General features: G+C 35.8%; 1 protein-coding gene across 6 annotated transcripts in view; it reads left to right on the plus strand.

Moving 5' to 3' along the window:
- The window catches only part of ITCH (itchy E3 ubiquitin protein ligase), a 154,392-nt gene that overhangs the window by 7,671 nt on the left and 125,116 nt on the right, over positions 1 to 21,605 (plus strand). For 2 of the 6 annotated variants that reach the window (XM_051979154.1, XM_051979153.1), the window contains one exon: positions 13,036 to 13,188. The exons of 2 other annotated variants lie outside the window; for them this stretch is intronic. The gene's annotated coding sequence lies outside the window, so the exon portion shown is untranslated. Of the gene's footprint in view, positions 1 to 1,080; positions 1,173 to 13,035; positions 13,189 to 21,605 lie in introns of those variants that run through there. 2 more of the 6 variants (XM_051979155.1, XM_051979151.1) reach the window with 2 other exon arrangements.

Raw genomic sequence — 21,605 nt, forward strand, 5'->3', positions numbered from 1 at the left:
ATTCCCATAGGTTATATTCTTTGGGATCCAGGGTATTAGCAATGGAATAACTCCCAGGTACTCAAGTTCTCATATAAGGTCTGCCTTTAACTCTTTTATTATTATTATTTTAGGATTTTTAAGCTTGTCTTTTTTTTCTCCCTCCTTTCCCCCCACTCCCTTAAACAGCAAGTAATCTAAATCGGCTAAACATGTGAAATTCTTCTAAACATATTTTAATATTTATCATACTGCACAAAAAAAAAAAATCAGATCAAAAAGGAAAAAAGTTGACAAAGGAAAAAGCAAGCAAGCAAACAACAAAAAACAACTGTCCCCAAAGTTAACTTTTTATAAGGCCTTGGACAAGTCACTTTCCCTTTTCCGGGCCCAATTTCCCCAGGAGTAAACACAGAGGCTGGATTTGGCCATAGAAGTCCCTCGTAGTACCTCATAAAAGTTTGTGTAACCTAAGAGATTTCTTCATGTTGTCTTAACACTGTACTTTGGTTCCTAGAAGGACTTCAGGCTAATTTGTCCTCTTTTTAATTAGTCTTACGTAAACATACATACCTCTTTCTTTTACTTGCAAAATAAATCGGCAGGGCTAGCGTTATTATTCAGACCCATGTGATGCAGGCAGGGTATAGGGGTTTGGACTGTTAACTAAGACTGGTAGTATTACCCAGAACTGCTGTGAGACAGGAATGACAGGAATTACCATGCCCATTTTACAGATGAGGATGTCACCTGTTCTGGCAAATGTCAGAACTTGTCCAGGGTGACAGAATACTTTCCGGCGTCAGAATTCAAACAAGTGGCTTCCGAGTCTTAAGTCAACAATGCAGCCTGTGCCCAGTCTCATATTCTGAACTTCAGAGGAAGACTCGTTGGAACCCGAACTACCTGCCCTTGAAGTACCTAGGGGAACTGGGCTGCTTCGGGATCCACCCCCTTGCTCCGCCCTCAAACCTGACACCTTTAGTTGGGAAATGGGAGTGGCTCGCCACGCTTGCTGGGACTTGTAGTCTCGGCTCTCCCCGGCTCCGCCACTCCCGAGCGGCCGCGCCTGCGCATTGACTGCCGACTTTGGCTGGTAGCTGTGGTCTGGGCTCGGGAGTGGCTGCCATCTTAGCCGCGGGACTGAGGAGCTGCCGCCGCCGTCGCCGCCTCCTCCTCTTCCCCGCAGCCCGGTAAACACCTGCGGGAGGGCGACTAGGGTAGGAGTGGGGCAGGTTAGGGAGAGATCTTGGGGAGGAAGAACGGAGCCGTGCTCCGGAGAGTGGGGAGGAAGGGGTGGTACCTTCAGTTTCTGTGAGCCCCCTCACGGCCGGGCCCGGTCCGCGGGAGGGGAATAAGGGACAAGTGGAGTCAACGAGCGCGGAGGAAGGGTCCGGCACGAGACAAGAGCCGTGGCGGCGGCGGCACGCGCTCGGACCAATTGGACAGGCGTCGAGACAGAGGGACTTGCGAGTCCCTCACCCCCCCCAGGCTGGAAGTTGTGTGAGGAGGAGGCGAGGAGGAAGAGAATGAGGGTGGCGGGGCGCAGTTCCCCCCCGCCCAGCCGAGCCCAGCCCTGCTCCGCCCCGCTCTGCTCCGTTCCGGCCCCGGCTGGCTAATGCTTGGGCGCGAGCCCCAGGTACCCTGCTGCCGGTATGTAGCGGGGGGGAGGGGGAAGCCGAGGGGCAGCGGCTTCCCCGCCCCCTGCTGGCACCTGGGCTGGGCCGGGGTCGAGAGCGGCTGGAGCCCCTTGGGACTAAGGGCGTCCGGAGTGAGGGCGAAAGGGCGATATTCGCCCACTGCTGTCCCCGCCCCTTTCCTGCGGTTTCATTTCCAGGATGTCTGTCACTCTAGCACTGATCTGCACTTTCCAGCGTCCAAAAGCTTTTCCCAGGTTCTTTCAAATCGCACCCGCCAGAAAGGGAGGGAGGGAGTGAGTGAAAAACCGTCCTCGTTTCCATTGTCTTCACTGGTTCCCTTGCCTTTCTTCCCTGGGGGTCCTGTGCCTTGTGTCGGCGCTTTCCCTTTGCCCTCTGAGCACTGTTTATCTTCACGGGTCTTGGAAGCTGTGAGGACTTAAAACAACAACAACAACAACAGACCGATATAGGTAGAAGTGAAAGCCTAACCAGATGATGATGATGATAGTGGTGGTGGTGTGTGTAGAAGGGAGTGTAACTTGTTTTTCAGACGAATATTTTGACTTGCGACTTAAGTAGATAAAAGCAGCAGCTCTGTAAAGTATCGATAGAAGTTGGATCTAAAATTAGTCATTTTGTGTGTAATCCGGTGAATTTAAGCACTCAGAAATGTACATTTCTTCAAGGAGAATTAAAATTGATTCGGAATAAAGACAGCCTTGCTTTAGTATACATCTTAATTTTTGTCCCATAATTCGTGCCTTCTAATAGGTTAGATTTATATTTTATATGTATGTTTTGCTGTAGGATTCTCCCTTCCCTTTTAATGATAGTTACTGTTGCCTTCTTGCTTGTGAATTATCAGGAAAGACTATATTCATAAGGCAATGAATAAAGTAGTACATTTCCACTACTTGCTTTCACTTCCCAAACCAGCTATGGGAATTTATTTTCTAAGCTAATTACTAAGCTTTAGTAGATTTGAAATCTGTGAAATCTGTCCTGTTTTCTGAGTTTCTTTTGATGTAAAATACTTTATTTCTGGACATGTGATTCAAGGACAAATACAATGACTTCAGAAATAGTGACTATAAGATATTTGAGAGAAAACCAAATAATTCTATATATTTTCAACTATACAGAAAAATAAAAAGTTTACTATTACCAAGGGAGTGCCCTGTTTGATTGATCAAAGGGGCTCATTAAGAAATCTGAATAACACACTGGATTTTAAGTTGAGTTCCCAGGGAGCCATTACTTAATATTTATATGAAACACTACCAGTTAGTATCAGGTCATTTTAGATTTTGAGTTGAAGCAATATTTTGGATTGAAGAATATGAATTTCATATGCCCCATTCTAGAATTGAGACATATCTAACTTTACTCCAAGCAATTAGCAAGAATTTTTTAAGGTTCTGCTTTATGTTAGCCTCTGCCTACTAAAGAAATAAAGGCAAAAATAAAACAATCCTTAACCTCAAGGACTTTATAGTCTTATTAAGGGAGACATATACTCATATAGATGTGTGCCAGAAAATATTCAAATTGATCTTTGATGTTGGCTTTGGCCATTCTTTCCAAAGATGTAGATTACAATTTATTCATAACTATTCATTTTTTGTGACATGCCTATGTTCTTCTAAAAGTGCTCACAGAGGAACTCCCCAATTGATTGGAGCCTGGCTTTCTCTATTTGTCTTGATATCTACAGGGACCACTCTGGTTGTCCATTGTAATCCCTTACCCTTATACAAAACATTTCCTTTCATGTATTTCTTTGTTAACATTCTTTACTTCTGTTCTTTTTTTGGGGTTCTTTGTTATGTGTTGTGGTCTGTTCATAAAGACTGTGTACTTCCCTATTATCCTTTCTATGATAACTCATCCTTGGGTCTTTAGAGGCAGTGATAATCCACATCTTGCTGCCATATAGAACACTGGTAAAATGATTGTATTGAAAAAAATGCGACTTTGCTTTCATGGGAATTGGGCTCAATAAAAGACCTTTCCAATTTTTTGAAAGCAATCCTTCTGTTCCTCACTGGTAGAGTTCATTTATATCAATCTATACTGTGTGTCCTAGACATGCATACTGTTACACAAGTTCTTTAGGTGTCTATTCAAACGCATGTTGAAATCTGAGCAATAGACATTTTCATCCATTTGGTCTTTTCTGTATGTTTGGATAGGAAAAAATCTTTGAAGTTATCTCTCTCACAACACATACAACAAAATGAATATAAGCGTTTGCCTTGTAATTATCTTCATCTTTTACTTTAGGTAGCTTCCAATCATTTGAGTCTCATTTTTGCTTTGTAATTTGTTTCTCTACCCTGATATTTTCCACCTTTGTAACCTTATACACCACTCATTTAACTGAAATGCAAGTTCCTTTGTAACCTCACCATCTACTCTATCCAAATTCTTGTGGATTCAACCAGAGCTGTTGTGTACTGATGGCAGCCTAATCCCATTTTCTGAAAGGGAGGATCTGAGGTGATTCCTTTTCCCATCACCTCATTAAAAACTTCTATTGAGGGACTATCTTCAGGCCAATTAGAAGGAAGAAAAACCTAAATTTAAACAGACCTGCTCAGGCCTCAGGGTCATTTGGCTGAACTGAGACAGCCATTTCCATCTGTATTCTACTAATATAACAAATCCATAATGCTGAATATATATATCTCACAAACAGCTAAAGCTCAGGAATTTATTATCACAATAATGACAGAATAAGAAACAAGAAGTTGGTAAGAGAGGAATAATAAATAGGGAAGATAGTTAAAGTAGTAGGTAAAGCAAAAAGATAAAATTGGAAAAGTGACTATATGATGTAGGAAACAAGGGACAAGATAGCATTTTTCCCTAAAGGCAGCTGTTATGATGAAATACTTTGTAAAAAAGTATAGAAGAATTTTAAATACCCACCATAGTATCCGTTTGTCTTGACATTCATGAATATAGTTGCCCTCTTGAGTAGAAAGTTGTCTTATAATTTTTTAATACAACATGTTTCCTAAAGGCAAGGTACCATGTTAGATCTGACACAATTGAAGGGGATTCATTATTAATATTAAAGAATAATAAGTGATTTGGCATTGTTTCCGAATCTAAATTTATTTCCAGGGTCCTTGATTTCTTTACTCAGTATTCGATTCATAAGTATTAATTTAGTGCCATTTGTTTATCAGATACTACTTTAGGTACAATGAATGACTGACTGAATGAATGAAATTAATGAAAAAGTATTTGTAAGTCCTTATAAAAAAGTCCTGTGTTCTTAAGGAACTCGCAGACCAGTTGGGGAGACAACACATGTATGACATGTATTCTTTAGGCTGTAGCAACAAAGCAGATGATAATGCATTTTATTTGCTGTTGTATCTATTGATAACATCCTGTTTATTTTTTAATTTTAAATTATTTGACAATGTAAAGGATGCCATGAACTTTCTTTTCTGGGACATCAGTGGCTGTGTTTGCTGAAGTGGGCACTGCAACACTTGGAGAAGCTGTTAAACTAGGTTGAATTTCTCAGAATAGTGATTGAGAGGCCTGGTCTGGATGCAGGCTCCCAAGGCTCTTAAGATTAACGACCTAAGCTATTGGGGCTTAAGGGGATGTAATGTTGGTAGTAGTAGTAGTAGTAGTAGTTTGATTCTCTTGGCCCATGCTGCCTCCTATTGGCTTCACAACAGTATCATGCTTTGACTAGGCTGGTTTGCCTATGCCCCATTGGTAACATTTTGTCAATAGTTGATGAAGGTGACTGGTACCTTCACCTGAAGAACTGCTTCCCTAACTCCTGGCTGGGTGTCTAGATTGTTGACCTGTAGACCCTGTATTCCCAGAACTCTTGGGTTCAGAGTTACTATATTGGTCTGAGAGAAAGTGGTAATCAAAGTGGTGGTTTTACTTTATCTGGTACATAGTTCTTTTTTCTTTGCCTCTGAAGTGCCATTATTGCTTTAGCTAGACTGGTTTGTCCTACACAGAATTATAAAAGTATCATTTTTTACTTCAGGAAGCTTATGGTAGTAGGAATATTTTAACTACAACTCAAGTTAATGTTCCCTATTTGTTTTGTACCTTGTTATGTTATTCTTCCTCAAAAAGACGCATTTAGTTTGCATGAATTTGTGGTGATATGTATGTTTAGTGCTGATAACAAATGAATTGTGCGTAAATCGTGCTTCATTCTGGAAATATTGTCTCTTATAATATTTGCTTTTCAAGAACAAAGGATGTTTAATGTTTTTTGCTTTGGAGAAAGGATAATCTAGACTCTAGATTTTAAGAGCGAAAATAAACATCAGAAAATACTACCTATAACTTTTTTTAAAAATTTCGAAATCTCAGCTAATCATTCAGACAGCCGACAAAGTCTGGATAAAATATATTCATTTATTACTTTATTCTAGAGAACAAAGTCAATTGGTCATCTTTTTATAAAGGATATAGCTAAGCTATGCTATTCTTTGATTGGATCTTTTCATTCTGAATCTTCTTACCTTGACAGGTTAATTCATTCAATAGATATTTATTCCATCTTTGTATAGTGTGCTAGGAACTTTGTATGTATAATTCATTTTCTCCTCATTCTGATATTTCCATGGATTACTTTATTCAATGTGGGAGTAGTGTGGATCATAATTGGATTTCATTTTGTTTCAAATGTCATTCTAAATACAAATATAGAAACTCTAGTGATCACCTAAATTCAGTCACAACTCCTTTACTAGAAAATCAATACAAGAAATGTGCATTTTAAAAAATAAACCTCTAATTAGGATTAAATAGAGAAGGAATATCTTTCCCACTCTAAGGATTAGAGTTTTATCTTCTAAACTCATGTTTTGAGATTGGGGATAATGAACTCAGTAAACTAGCCAGGGCAACTTTGAGTAGCTGTGGCTTTGGCTCTCCTTCCATGTGGACTTAGACTTGGGAGTTCTTCTTTATTTTCTGGAACTAGAAAGGTGTGAGAATAATTTACAGTATAGGCATCCCTGCTAAGCAGACTGTCCCAATAGCATGAAGTTGTCTTTTCTATCTTTTGAGAAAATGAAAAATGATTCTATTTCACAATCCTATTCTGTGTCACTGCTGACTTTTTTTTTTTTAACAAAGCAGTTGGGGTAAAGAGATTAATGGCACACAGTAATGTTAAGTGTCTGAGGTCAAATTTGAACTCAGGTTCTCCTGACTTTAGGGTCGGTGCTCTATCCATTGTGCCATCTAGCTTGCCCCACTGCTGATATTTTAGGTAACTGCGGAAGTGTACCATGTCTTTGAATTAAGTTCAAAAGTTTGTAAGAATTATGTCAGTCCTTATTTGGAGTCTTAACTTTTGAGGAGACTGAGAGCCCAGTTTATGGGCAAATTTGTGCTTTGCTAATAAATTGATCATGTTTAGAGCTTTTGACTTGGTTTACCTTAATTTCAGCTACAACACCTTGTGTTGTGCAGCTCACTACACACTACAATTCCCTGAATGCCCTGCCCAGTTACTTCTCAACATGTCCTCTTCAGATTTGTCTTTTTCCCCCATCCTCTTCCTTCTGTGATTTCTGGCTCTTCTTTATGTTGAAATTCCCTGCTCTCAGGTCCAACCCAAATCTTACAGGACTAAATGTCATGGGAACTTTAGTCAGGCCTTTATTTTAAACCTAGAGCTTTTTAGGAAGTATTTTCCTTTCAGGAAGTGATTATTAAACCATTCATTGTGCAAGGTGTTAGGGAAATAGAAAAACTTCTCATTGCTTTCACTGTTCTTAAAGAACTTGCTGTCTAGTATGAGAGATAAAATTACAAATAAAAAATCAAATAAGAACACAGTAATACATGAGATGTTATAAAGCATTATATAATTAAATGACAAATGGTAAGTTCTTTGAATGTCAGAAGGAAAGAATCACTGAATTGGAATTGTCTAGTTAAGGCATCTTGAGTTAAAAGATATATACTGATCTGGATCTTAAACCACCAAATTTAAAAGTTTTATAGGTGTAGAAAAGAGGCGAGGACAGCTTGAGCAAAGATCAGAATACAATGAGCTTTCTGTTGTTGAACATCTAATAAAATTAGTCTACCTAGGATTCATAGAGGAAGAATGGGAAAGTTGAAAAGATAGGGATTACATTGTAGATGAATTTGAATTTTATTTTAGAGGTATAGCCAGGAAGATTATTGAAAAAATTTGAGAGAGAGAGCAACCCAGGATGGAGTCAACTAATATTGGATTAGTTGGATAGTTTTGCACATAATAAACATTAATAAGTGTTGAGGACACAAAGATGAAAAATAACAAAGCATTCTGTCCTCATGGAATTTTATAATTTAAAAAGGGAAGGCAATGAAGATAGGCATATTTGGGAAGCCAGTGTAAATGATCCAAGTATGAAAGGAGAGCTTATATTAGAGTGTTGGTAATAGTAAAAGTGGAATATTCTAGAGGAATTTTTAAGACATTCAGCTTATAACAGGAATTGAATGGACCACATTATGAGAGATTTTCCCTAAACTTTTACTTGTTTATAGAACAAGAACTGAATGAATGAGGATGGTATAATACAAGCAGTCAACAATTTTTTCATTATATACAAATTTCGCTTGACCATGTTCCAAGTTTCATACCCTTTGGATAACATATATATTATTATTGTGTTTTAGTAGTTTGCACGAGTACAAGAGATAGCAATTGGAAACCTAAGAAATTTAGGTGCTTACTGCATTTTAAGATTATAAATTCTTGGTAACTTTACAAGTTTTGTTATTTAAATTATATGCTGAACACATTATTCTGAGGTGTTTATACATGTTAAAAAAAGGTTGGGTTGAAAAGATAATGTGATTTTTGTGGAAGCATGCCATAATTATTTTGTTTATGTGTCAAAATGTTTAAAGAAACTAAGGAGAAATAGTATTGTAAAAAATGGGATGTGTTTATTATGTCTATCCCAAGAGAATGATTCTTGGGATTTTGAATCAACCTTTTTTTTTTCTTTTGTTTTAAAAGTCATTTTTATAGGAATAATTCTAAAATTTACTCAGAAAAGGCAAATTGCTATATAAAAAAAGTAATAAACTGGAACTAGCATTTTAAATAAATTTAGAAATTGAAGAGTATTTTAATAGATATTCATTTTCTACATATTACTGTAATGCAACATTATAATGCAGATACTGATATTTTTCTCATTTATGGATAAGGGGGTTCCTGAGTATTTTGTAAACTTTGGCAGATGAGCAGAAACATTTACTTTATGTTTACAAGTTAGCTTAATGGTGTTGTACCTCTGAGAAGTTTGTACTAAAACAGATAAAACTTTCTAGGCAGGTTTAAAGCTTTGAGCTTTTCAAATGTTAAATTCTAGTTCACATTGATTTAATTGAAATTGATATATTTGTGATTGTTCATACTGATAAACATTTAAGTTTTCAAACGTAATTGTTGGAATATGTAAAGAGACTTAATATTCTCAGTTTTTAGTTCTACTGCTAGTACTCTTTCTATATTGCTGTTAATAAATAAAAGTATCTTTTATGGGAGTAACTCAATTTATTCTCAGAAAATATTTGATAGTAAAAGCTCTAAATGAGTTCTTGGTGGAAAGCATAATCAGAAAGTGTTTCTGTTCTTTGCTCCTGAATTAGAATTTTTTTTTTTTTTTTTATTTGTATTCCAGGCTCAGGAGGGGTGTTTGTGTGTCTTTTCATATTTCTTCAATTTACTCTTCTTAAACATTCTCCAAATGGGAAAATGTTTAAGAAAAAAATGGATTACCTAGACTTTTTCAGCCATAATAATAAACTGCAGTTTTCAATGGCAAATAGGGATTTTATAGAGCAATTTTAGTTCTACTAAAACACCCAGTTAGAATCATTGTTGGACTTTTTGTAAGGATGACTGCTTGAATGGGGACTTTGCTTAGTTACTCCAACAAAACTCTGGAGTTTTGTTCCAGTTTGAATAATGGTCATAAAATCCAGTTAGAAACTTGTGGTTTCTTCAACTCCAGATTCTTTCACTACAAAACTATACGAAATAATCAGCCAGGAGTCTCAAGGCAATACAAAAGGAAGCCTCTCAAAGATTACATCAGAATAAGTAGAACTGGAACATGCATAGCCTGCAAGTGTCCTGTCTGAAGACAGAAAGAGCAAATGACTTCCCTGAGAAAGCCCCTAGGATATGGACCTTATGAGTACCAGCTGACTCTGCACTAGTCAGCTAGTGGAGCCATGGGAGGTACTGCCTTATGCTCACCATAACTCTTGGCCTGGCACTCTATGGTACTAAATGCTCTATCCTGAGGTAGCAGAGATGCCTCTGAAAATTAAGCATTTTCAACCAGAAAGATCCTTCAGGCTCTAATCCAAGAGGTAGGTGTCAGCAGAAGAATCCCAGGGGTTTTAGGCTCTGACCAAGCAGGGATCCTGATGACCCTAGCCATAAACGAATACCCCATGGAATTAAAGGGTAGAGGTTAGAAGTGGATTTCAACTTAATCCGAAGCAAAACTTCCTCACACAACTGTCCATAAGTGAAATAGTGAATTACCTATTTGCAAAGATCTTTATGCAAAGGTTGGGTGATTACTTCTTTGAGATGTTCTGGAAGAGGATGAGTTGGACAAGATAACCTCAGATTCCTTCCAATTCTCAGATTTTGGATTTTTCTGTGCATTTGTTTACATGTGAGAATAAATTAAGTGTGTGATAGATTTTGAGAAACTTAGGATAATAATGTGACTATATTATGATCATTCTGTTTTCTTTCATAAGAATCAGTCATGTGAGAGAAAGGTCTTCTTGGACTAAGTCTTCAGTAAAGAGTTGCAGACTAAAATTAGTTTGAATTTGCTAATAATGTATGATACATTCTCTGAACCCTTTTGGAATTGAGGGCATTAATTGATATTATTAGTTGTTTTCCCCAGTTTTATAACTTTGGTTTTTTTTTTTTTTTTTTTTTTTTTAACAAAAATCCTATTTCTTATATTTTTACAGGTTTCATTTTAGACAGGTATAGCTTGGTTTATCAAAACACCTAGGGAGTACAATGAAGGACTCATGCTCACCAGTTGTGTGACTTTGGGCAAATCATTAAACTGCTTTGTTTCAATTTGCTTATCTGTAAAATGGGGAAAACATCTACCTTCTCCTGTAATTATGAGGATCAAATGAGATAATATTTGTAAACAAGTAATCCTCACAACTTTGGAGAGGGTCAAAAATGGATCGAGTCTTGAAGGAATTAGGAATTTTAACAGGCATATGTGAAGAGTGTATTCCAGGTTAAGTGGGACAGATAGTTCAAAAGTATAAAGATGGGGAGATAGGGTGTCTTGTATAAGAAAAAGTAATGCTAATTTAGTTGAAATGGTAAGGTAGGTTGGTATCAGGACTTTGTGAAGAGCTTTAAATGTCAAACAAGAGTTTACATTTGATCCTGTAAGTAATAGAGAGCTGTTGGAGTTTGAATAGAGGGAAAAATTGTTTTCTACCTCAGAAAAATCACTTTGGGGTAGCAGTAGTACAGAATGGACTGGAATGACATAGAGACTAATCAGATGAGTATTGTGAACTATCATGTGATCAACAAGATGTGAGAAAACTAAACATTTTCTTTGATCCTCACAGCTTCTCAAACCTTTCCAAAATAGAATTTATGCACTAGAAATAAAATAGTTTCAGCTGTCTCCTTGATCTAGGACACCAATGATGGTAAAACAAACAAATTCTCCATGAACCAATGCTTGATTAGAGCTCACAATGCCCTTTCTCTCTCACTCCCAACCATATTCTTGACTTCAAGACTACAAAAGCTGATCCAACCCTTGGGCTTGCAATAGAATGCAATCCCACATCTTGACCCTCCTCTTCCTCTTTTCAGTGCCTGGAGATCCAATCTCCAGACTGCAGAAATTAGCTGGCTAGGGTAGCTACTGTGGTAGCACAGGGTCCTTTAGGAGAGAAGAAAAAAAGGAATAGAGCAGACATGTATTTAATATATATTGTGTATATGTAATGTAATAAAGCTCATCTTTATATATTGATCTTGTCTCCTCTCAGTGCCATGAAGATCCAAACTCTAAACAAGCAAGAAATTTTCTCAGGTAGAAAGAAGCATTTCAGTGTCCTATACTTTTGGGCAAGTAAACTGAAGAATACAGGGAACAGGACTATATACATATATGGGGGACTGTGTGATAGTCCACTAATTTTGAGGGAAAGAGAGTAGCACTCATTTGGAGCCTGTTTTGTTCTTTCTCTCTCCTCCAAGCTACTTGGAACTGAGGATCTAAGCTATTTAACTATGAATTGCCAACTTTGGAAGGGAGCCAAGATGCTTTGAGATCCAGCCCACAGGGAAATCACCTTACTGATAGTTAGGGAATCAGAAAGTCATCAGTATGGGAAAAATACAGGTAAAGGATGAGATTTCAAAAAAATCTCAGAAATAAGACTCACAAACCTTGAGCATAAGCAGACAAGACAGCAGGGAAGAGATTAACAATAGAAGAAAAAATAGAAGAAAACAAGTTGTTATTTATGAATAAAAACTGCAAAGCAGAAAAATTATTAAACACTTCATTAGATAGAGGACCCTTGGATTTTGAAGATAGCATGGAACTTTACGACATGGTATTCCCAAATGGTTTAAATGAGAAATGTGAGAGCAGAATTTATGGCCTGTACAGCAGAAATATTTAGCAGAATAGAAAATTTTGAATCTGTGGTGGCAGTTCTTTACCAAAGAAACAAAAGAAAGAACAGCTTATTAAGAATGCAAATACAAAAAAGTGAAGGACAGTCTGGAAGAAGGGAGAAAAAAAAACAACAACAAAAGAAAACATGCTTTCCATATCAGCAAATATATTGATTTTTAAAGATGGAATATGTAGAGATAATTTAAGGATTGTAGGTCTCCCAATGAACACCACAAATCAAAAGTGAACATCATGATATAAAAACTAATAGGACAAAACTGTTCAGAACACCTAAGTAAAGAAAAATTATCAATTGAAAGTATCCATAGATTGTCTTCAGGAAGAAAAAAACCTAAGATTTCAAATTCCAAGACACATAATGGTTAAATTTAACAAGTCTATTAAGAAACAACAAATCCTGCAAATTACTAGGAGCAAGGCCTTCAAATATCAGTAATACCTTCATTTCAGTAATACATTATTGATCCCATCAGAAAGCATAGGACAGAATAGAGCGATATATTCTAAAAAACAAAGGAATATGAGATGTAGCCCAAGATGACTTACACCTTATAATCTGAACTTAAATATAAAAGGAAAAAAAAAACACAGATAAGTAATAGAAGAGTTAAAACATTCTCAGAAAACTGGACTTGAGGTTTTTTTTTTTTTTTTTTTTTAATTTTTGAATACCCCAGACAGCAGAAATGCAGAAGGGTATGAACGAATGCAGCAACCAAGGACAGCAGCAGCAACAGAGATAACAGTGAGACCATTATTAAGAAACTTTCTAAATATACACAAGGAGACAGAAGTGAAGGTGGAAAACAGGTAGAGATGATGGTGGAGAGGTGAGTTTGGGGCTTTATGGATAGACTCTCAGACAGCACCTATATGTGAAAATCAGTGCTTTTGATGGGACTCAATTACAAAATGGGAGGGTGCATGGAAGGGAGGAGGGGAAGAAGGAGAAGGAGGATAGTATGGGATATGACATGTTTAAGGCCAGGGTAAGCACTAAGGGGAAGGTAACACTGATCTTTTAGGAAGGTGGAGGGCCTTCAAGGAGTTAATGAAGAGGAGGGGGAGGGGAAGGATAGATTGAAGTCCTAAGAGGATGACTTGTTTTGGTGGTGGGAGGAATGCCACTGTTGAATGGGATGTTTTGTAAAAAGAGATGGATCATTTGTGCTAGGTATTGCAGGTAAAGACTGCTCATCCCACCTCAGGGGGCAGATAGAAGAATCTCTAAAGGGAGCTGTGGCAATAGAAGGGCTTTGATATGAGGCAAAGGGAGAAAGGAGATTGACTTAGGGGAGAGGTCAGTGGTGGATAATTGGGGATGTGTGGGGAAAGTTCTTCCATGGGTCAGAATTGTTTGCAGGAATTGATATTTTTCTTGGAGTGATAACACAATAAAATAAGGAGACCTGGGGAAAATTCTGTAGGACAGTGGCAGAAACCCAGAATGAGTTTTGATTCTACCGGGAATGCTAAAAATAGGGACTGGATAAGTCTAGGAGCCAAAGACCAGAGAATTAAGGTTTAGTGTTAGACATAAGTGGAAGATAATAGATAGTAAAGAGAGATAGAGAAATTCTCTCTGGAAAAGACTATAGAAAATGAAATTAAAAATAATGAATAGAAGTTGAAGACCGATCTATGTATTCTACTTGACTAAATAAGCTGGGAGAGGGGAAGAATTAAATACATAAAATAGGAAAGAAAATGAATTAGTAATCAAAAAATTCAAAAGAGAAAGGGAGTAAAAAATGGAAAGGGAAGAGTTAGGGGCTTACAGAAGAGAGCAGGTAGAAGTATGACCACCATAAAAACGATTAAGCTAAAGTAACTGAAGAGACACTTTTCTTACAATAGAAAGGAGGGGGGATCACAATTTATCAGACAAATTATTTGAGACAAATTAAAGAAAATGTAAACCCAATTCTCATATCTTAAAATGTAAATGGATTAAACACCCCAATAAAATTAAAGAGTAACAGATTTTTTTTTTTTTCCTGAGGCAATTGGGGTTAAGTGACTTGCCAGGGGCCACACAGCTTGGAAGTGTTAAGTGTCTGAGGTCAGATTTGAACTCTGGTCTTCTTGACTTCAGGGCTGGTACTTTATCCACTGTACCATCTAGCTGCCCACAAGAGTAACAGATTAAATAAGAAAATAAAACCTTAACACTCCATTGCTTAAAAGAAACATATTTAATAGCCAGACATACACAGAATAAAACCGAAGACCTGAGAAAAGATTTACTATAGATGTTGCAAAGCAAAAAACAAACATTCAAAACAAGGAAGCAGCATTATGCTAAAAGATACATTATGCTGAAAGATACCGTTATTAAACTTTTATGTTCCAGATGTCAGCATCCAAATTTGTAGTTGATGCCTTTACAGCTTGCAGAGACAATAACTTAGAAGTAAAAGGGAATTTCAGTGTCCTTACTTTTTGATAAGATGAACAAAAGGGAAAATATAAAACTGAACAAATTGCTGAAGAAATGAGGGCTTAAAAGATTTATAACATCTCCTAAATGAGACTGCAAAAGAATATATGGATTCCTCGGCACTAAATAGAAGTTTTACAAAACTTGACTATGTATTAGATAGCACAGAGATAATTGCAAACAAATCTAAAAAGTCAGAAATACTAAATACATTGTTTACAGACCATAGTAAGGTAAGTTATTGGTTCATCTACCATAAACAAAAGACATAGATCCAAATGGCAGCTTACCATTGTAAATAATGAGTGGGTCAAAGAACAAATCATAGGAAATAATTGATGATTATGTGAAAAGAAAATGATAGAATAATGTGACAAAATTTCTACAATGCATCTAAGACAGTTCTCAAGAACTGTCTGCAAACATAAGGAGAATTAATAAACTGAATAAATATGGAGTTTAAAAAATAGTTGACAGGTAAACTTAAAATGTGCATACAAAAATAGCGATTTAAATTAGTCTATAATCATCATTTGTTAAATGCCAGTCAGTTGCTAAATTCTGGAAATAGAAAATCTGCCCTCAAGGAATTTATACTCTAATGGGAAGATAATATCTTAAAAAAAGAAATTGAAAGGGGTGAGGTTCCCAGTAAAGGGAATATGATCAAGTTCTTCAGTAAGGTGATGAGGTAGCTACCCCTGGCACTTTCCTAAAAAGAGAAATTCTGGGAAGAGCTCTTGAGTGTTTAACCCACCATGCTTTCCACTTGTGGAGGAAGGGGCCTCAGTTGCAGGGGCTGTTGAAAAGGTATGAATTTCGGCGTTGATGTGATCTTATAGGATGATGAGTTTCTGAAGATCTTGATAAAGTTTCAGGAGAACATTGCAGTGGGAAATGAATTAGATGGAGAAATAGATTAAACTAGAAACAAAAAAAAAATCTCTGGAAACATGATAAATAAGACTAAATGCTGATTCTTTGAAAAGATTAATAAAATTAATAATCTCTAATGATTAAAAACAAGGCAGAAAATTAAGAGTAAAATAGCAAATGGACAAGATGAAATCACAAAACTAGAAGAAAAAATAATCAGAACCTGTTATAGTTATATGCCAACAAAAAAAATTCTTAAAAATGTAAAATACTCAGAATCATGGAAGACCAGATAGAAATCTTATAAAGCCCAATTTCAGAAGAGGAAAGGAACCAAAACCTGGTATTGATTGATAGACCAGAGAATTCTAACTTAAAAAAAAAAATTAGCAGCTTATCAGAATCTCCTTATGAGACAAATATAGTTCTAATGCCTAAATCAGCAAAGGATAAAACACAGAAGGAAAAACTAGAATGTCAGTTAAAAAATTTAAAACAAGTTCTATCCAACTAAAGAGATTTATCCAAGAAATCATTCATTATGGCCTAGATGAATTTATATTATGAATTCAAGGATATTTCAGCATTAGAAAAATGAGCAATATAATTTTTAAAAACTAAAATCTCCTAAACCACATGGTTATCTCAATGGATGTAGAAAAATATAGTACTTATTTATGCTAAAAATTCTATAAAATACAGGTACAGAGGGTCTGCTCTCTAGCCCTTTCTTTTTTTCCCTTTTCCCCTCTACACATACATATATATACACATGCAATACACATATAGTTGTCCCTTCTATCTAGTTTTGATATATTACAGGTCAGCATAAAAAATTAAATGGGAATTTTGTGGAAGCCACAGATAACATGTGAAAGCTAACAGAAAAAGTTGGCAAAAGAAAGAATTCAGAAATCCATTAAGAAACAATCTGTCTATATATTATTTATATATCAACTTATTTTATATTTTAATTCCAGACTTCTCTGCTATGAAGGGAGGGTAAAAAACTTTTATGCAGATTTTCCAGATTGTGGGAGTGCTATGTCCTTATATCACACCCTGTGATATGGAAAGGAAAATTATATATATATACATATATATATATATATATATATTTATTTATATATCCCCTATGATGTGGAAGGGAAAACTATATATCCTTATATGTGATATATGGCCACTCTCTTAACTATTATTTGATATGATTCTGGAAATGCTAACAATGACAATAAGACAAGAAGAAGAAAAAAATCAAAGAAATAAAACTAGATGAATAGAAGATATGATTATTCTTTAATTGCTGCTGCTAGGATTTTGAAAATCCTGGGGAATCAGTAAAGATAAATTGACATAATTTCAGCAAATTGTAGATTCTAAAAAATTCTTTTAAAAAAAATAGGGATGAAGGGGAAATGATACTCCTCCAATTCTCTTAAACTATACTATAAAGTAGTAGTCATCAAAACTACTTAGTATTTAAAAAATAGAGATCAAGAAGACTTGACAAAGGAAAATTAGAAATAGTGATACTGTAAACTAAAGTAGTGTTTAATAAATTAGAAAATATAAATTACTTAGGAAAGGTCTCCCTATAATGAAAAAATTGCTGGGAAAACTGGAAAACAGTAAGACAGAAAACACCTTGTACTGTATTCCCAGATGCATTTTTTTTTAATAGCTTTTTATTTACAAGATATATGCATGGGTAATTTTTCAGCGTTGAAAATTGCAAAACCTTTTGTCCCAACTTTTCCCCTTCTTCCCCCATCCCTTCCTTCAAATGGTAGGTTGACCAATACATGTTAAATATGTTAAAGTATAAATTAAATACAATATATGTATACACGTCCAAACAGTTATTTTGCTGTATAAAAAGAATCAGACTTTGGAATATTGTACTAAATTAGCCTGTGAAGGAAGTCAAAAATGCAGGTGGACAAAAATAGAGGGATTGGGAATTCTATGTAATGGTTCATAGTCATCTCCCAGAGTTCTTTCGCTGGGTGTAGCTGGTTCAATTAATTACTATCCCCTTGCATTTTAAATGGATACATCTTGTAAAAAATTAAAAGAAAAATATGCCTTTCAGTTGCAGGCGAGAGATAGATTCTTTTTTTTTTTTTCATAATTATAACTTTTTATTGACAGAACCCATGCCTGGATAATTTTTTACAACATTATCCTTTGCACTCATTTCTGTTCTGACTTTTCTCCTCCTTCCCTCCACCCCTCCCTCAGATGACAAGCAGTCCTATACATGTTAAATATGTCACAGTATATCCTAGATACAAAAATGTGTGTAGAACCGAACAGTTCTTTTGTTGCACAGGAAGAATTGGATTCAGAAGGTAAAAATAATCCGGAAAGAAAAACAAAAATGCAAGCAGTTTACATTCATTTCCCAGTGTTCTTTCTTTGGGTGTAGCTGCTTCTCTCCATTCTTGATCAATTGAAACTGAATTAGATCTCTTTGTCGAAGAAATCCACTTCCATTAGAATACATCCTCATACAGTATCGTTGTTGAAGTATATAATGATCTCCTGGTTCTGCTCATTTCACTTAACATCAGTTCATGGAAGTCTGAGAATTATATTCTTAACCAAACAAGGAATAGAGGCAATTATAAATATAAGATAAAATAGATATCTTTGATTACACAAAGCTGAAAAGTTTCTGCACAGACAAAATTAATGCATGTAGGATAAGAAAGGAAGCAGTAAAATGGGAAATTCTTTGTATCACATTTCTCTGATAGGGTTTGCTATTCAAGATATATAAACACTTAACATATACAGTTCTCATTTTACATAAATTTGCATTATGTAAATTTGTTTTTGTGTAAAGTATTCCTAAAGAAATCTGTGTGTGTTACACACAAAAGAAGGCTCCAAATCACTAATAGTGAGGGAAAGGCATATTAAAAAGCATTTTGTTTCACCTTATACTCTGCACATTGGTAAAGGTGACCTCAAAAAAACATGTCAATAGTGTTGCAAAGATTTTGGGATAATAGGTACATAAATGTATTGAAGGTGGACCTATAAATTGTTATAACTATTTTGGAAAGCAATTTTAAATTATTTAAAGAGATTAAAATTTATTATATTCTTTTTATCCAAAGATTTTTCTATTATTTCTCAAAATCTTCCCTTTTTTTTTTTCAGACTTCATCTTTTATTTATTTCCTCTTCCACTTCTGCTCCCCCTTCTATTTGGCTCCCCCATTCCTTTCCTCTTACCCCTCCTACTTCCCTATAGGGTGAAACAGATTTTTATATCAAACTAATATGTATGTTATTCCCTCTCTGAGACAAATCCAATGAGATTAAGATTTAAACAATGCTTATCTCCCCCCCCCCTTTTTTCCCTCAATTGTAATAGGTCTCTTGTGCCTCTTTATGTGAAATAATTTACCCCTATTTTACCTCCTCTTTCCTCTTCTCAAATAGTACAATCATTTTCCACCTCAATTTAAAATCAGTTTATACCTGCACCCTCTAAGTATACCTCTTCTAACTTCTCTGACAAATTCTCAAGAGTTACACATATCATCTTCTTATGGGGGATGTAAACATTTTAACCTTTAAAACCAGAGGTTTTTTTTTTTTTGTTGTTGTTGTTTATTTACCTTTTTATGCTTCTCAAGTCTTGTTTTTGGAGATCAAATATTCTGTTTAGCTTTAGTCTTTTCTTCAGAAGTGATTGAAAACCTTTTATTTCATTGAATGTCCATCTTTTTCCCCTGAAAGATAATGCTTAATTTTGCCGAGTAGTTGATTCTTGTTTGTAGTCCAAGCTTCCTTTCCTTTCCAAAATACATCTTCTAGGCTCTCTGGTCATTTAATGTGGAAACTGCTAGATTTTTGGTAATCCTAATGATGACTTCTTGATATTTGTATTTTTTTTTTCCTGGCTGCTTGTATTTTCCCCTTGATATGATAATTCTGGAATTTAGTTATATATTCCTTGGAGTTTTCATTTTGGGATCTCTTTCAGGAGGTGATCAGTGGATTCTTTCCTTGACCATTTTACCCTCTGGTTCTAGAATATCATAATATCGAAAATAATGATTTCTTGAAAAGATGTTATCCAGGATTCTTTTTTACCCTCATTGTGGATTTCAGATTGTCTCTGCTGGATCTATTTGCCAGTCAGTTTTGCCACACCTTGCCAGGTCAGTTGTTTTTGCAATGAGGTATTTTACATCTTCTTATATTTTTTCACTTTTTAAAATTTTGTTTGACTGATTCTTATTGTTTCGTTGAGTCATTCACTTCCATTTGTCTAATTCTAGTTTTTAGTGAATTATTTTCTTCAATTAGTTTTTTTACTTTCTTTTGCATTTTGCCAATTCCATTTTTAAAAGAATTGTTTTGTTCAATGACATTCCCCTCTTCCTCTAATTTCACCAGATTTATTTTTAAGGAGTTGTTTATATATATATATTTTTCCATTTTAGCAATTTTTTTAAAGGAGTTTTTCTTCAGTTAATTTTTATGTTTCCTTTTAAAGGAATTGTTATATTCAATGTCATTTCCCTTCCCCCCTCCCCCTAATTTTACCAGATTTATTCTTTAAGGAGTTATTTTCTTCAGTATGTACTTTTTTCCATTTCACCAAATTTATTTTTTAAGGAGTTTTTCTTCAGTCAATCTATGTTTCCTTTTCCAAGGTATTGGCTTTTTTCACCAAACTTTCATAATTCTCCTGCATAGTTCTCATTTATTTTTCCCATTTTTCTTCTCTCTCTTTTAAGATCCTTTTGAACTCTTCCAACTGACCCTTTTGAACTGAAGACTAATTCGGATTCCTCTTTGAGGCTACACCTGAAGACATTTTGCCTTTGCTTTTCTCTTTGGATTTGTATTCTGATCTTCCCTATCTCTGTAATAGCTTTCTACGGTCAGAGCTCTTCGAGCTTTTTTGCTCTTTTTTTCTTTCTTTCTTTTTTTTTGGGGGGGGGAGGGGCTGAGGCAATTGGCAAGGGTCACCCAGCTAGGATGGGTTAAGTTTCTGAGATAAGATTTGAACTCAGGTTCTCCTGATTTTAGGGCTGGTGCTCTATTCACTGCCCCACCTAGCTGCCCCTTTTTGCTCATTTTTTAAGATCGAGATTTGCTCCTAGAACACAGGGGAGATTGTCCTGAGCTTCCTCAGCAGGTGGACAGAGGCTTCTCATTGACTATTGGAGCTGGTAATGCTGCAGACTTTCCCACTGTTCTGGGGGACCTTGGCCAAAGTCCTGCCTATTATGCTGGGGTTTGAGGACTCACAATTTGCCATCTATACTTGTGTGTGAGATCTCACCTGTTCTGCTGATTCTCTGAACCAAGACAGAGTAGCCAACCTACTGTATTTTGCTAAACGCTTCCTGCAAGATTCCATGGGGGGGCTCCCTGCCAGGCTTCACCTGTGCTGGGCTGCATTCCTCCCCTGTCCAGTTGAGACAGATCTTTCCTGAAGTCCTTCCAAGATAGCTTAAGCTAGAAAATTATTACACTTTGACTATCACTATCTGTCACTCCAAAATCCATTCAAAGGTTTATCTAATGTTGACTCTGAGGGAAGCTAGGAAGAGCTCAGGCAATATTTTATCATATTCTACTATATCTTGTTTCTGGCTCACCACCCAGAGATTCTTTTGCTGGCTCTCATACTCTAGGAAGCTATTAATAAGAAGAAACTTCCTATATGCTTCAAAATATTTAAAGCAGCTCTTCTTTATGATAGCTAAAAATTGGAAATTCTGTGCAATTTTTATAGTGGCATATTTGAATTGGGTTTCTGTTATTGTTACTTATAAAATTTTCTCTTTGATTCGGGGTTTCAAAATTTAGTAATGCTTTTTCTATATTTTTTCCTTGTGGGACATAATTAGTAAATTTTAAGTCATTGTTCAATTTATTTTTTTATTTTTATTAAAACTT

This window comes from Antechinus flavipes, chromosome 2, assembly GCF_016432865.1.
Source record: "Antechinus flavipes isolate AdamAnt ecotype Samford, QLD, Australia chromosome 2, AdamAnt_v2, whole genome shotgun sequence".
Taxonomy (NCBI): domain Eukaryota; kingdom Metazoa; phylum Chordata; class Mammalia; order Dasyuromorphia; family Dasyuridae; genus Antechinus; species Antechinus flavipes.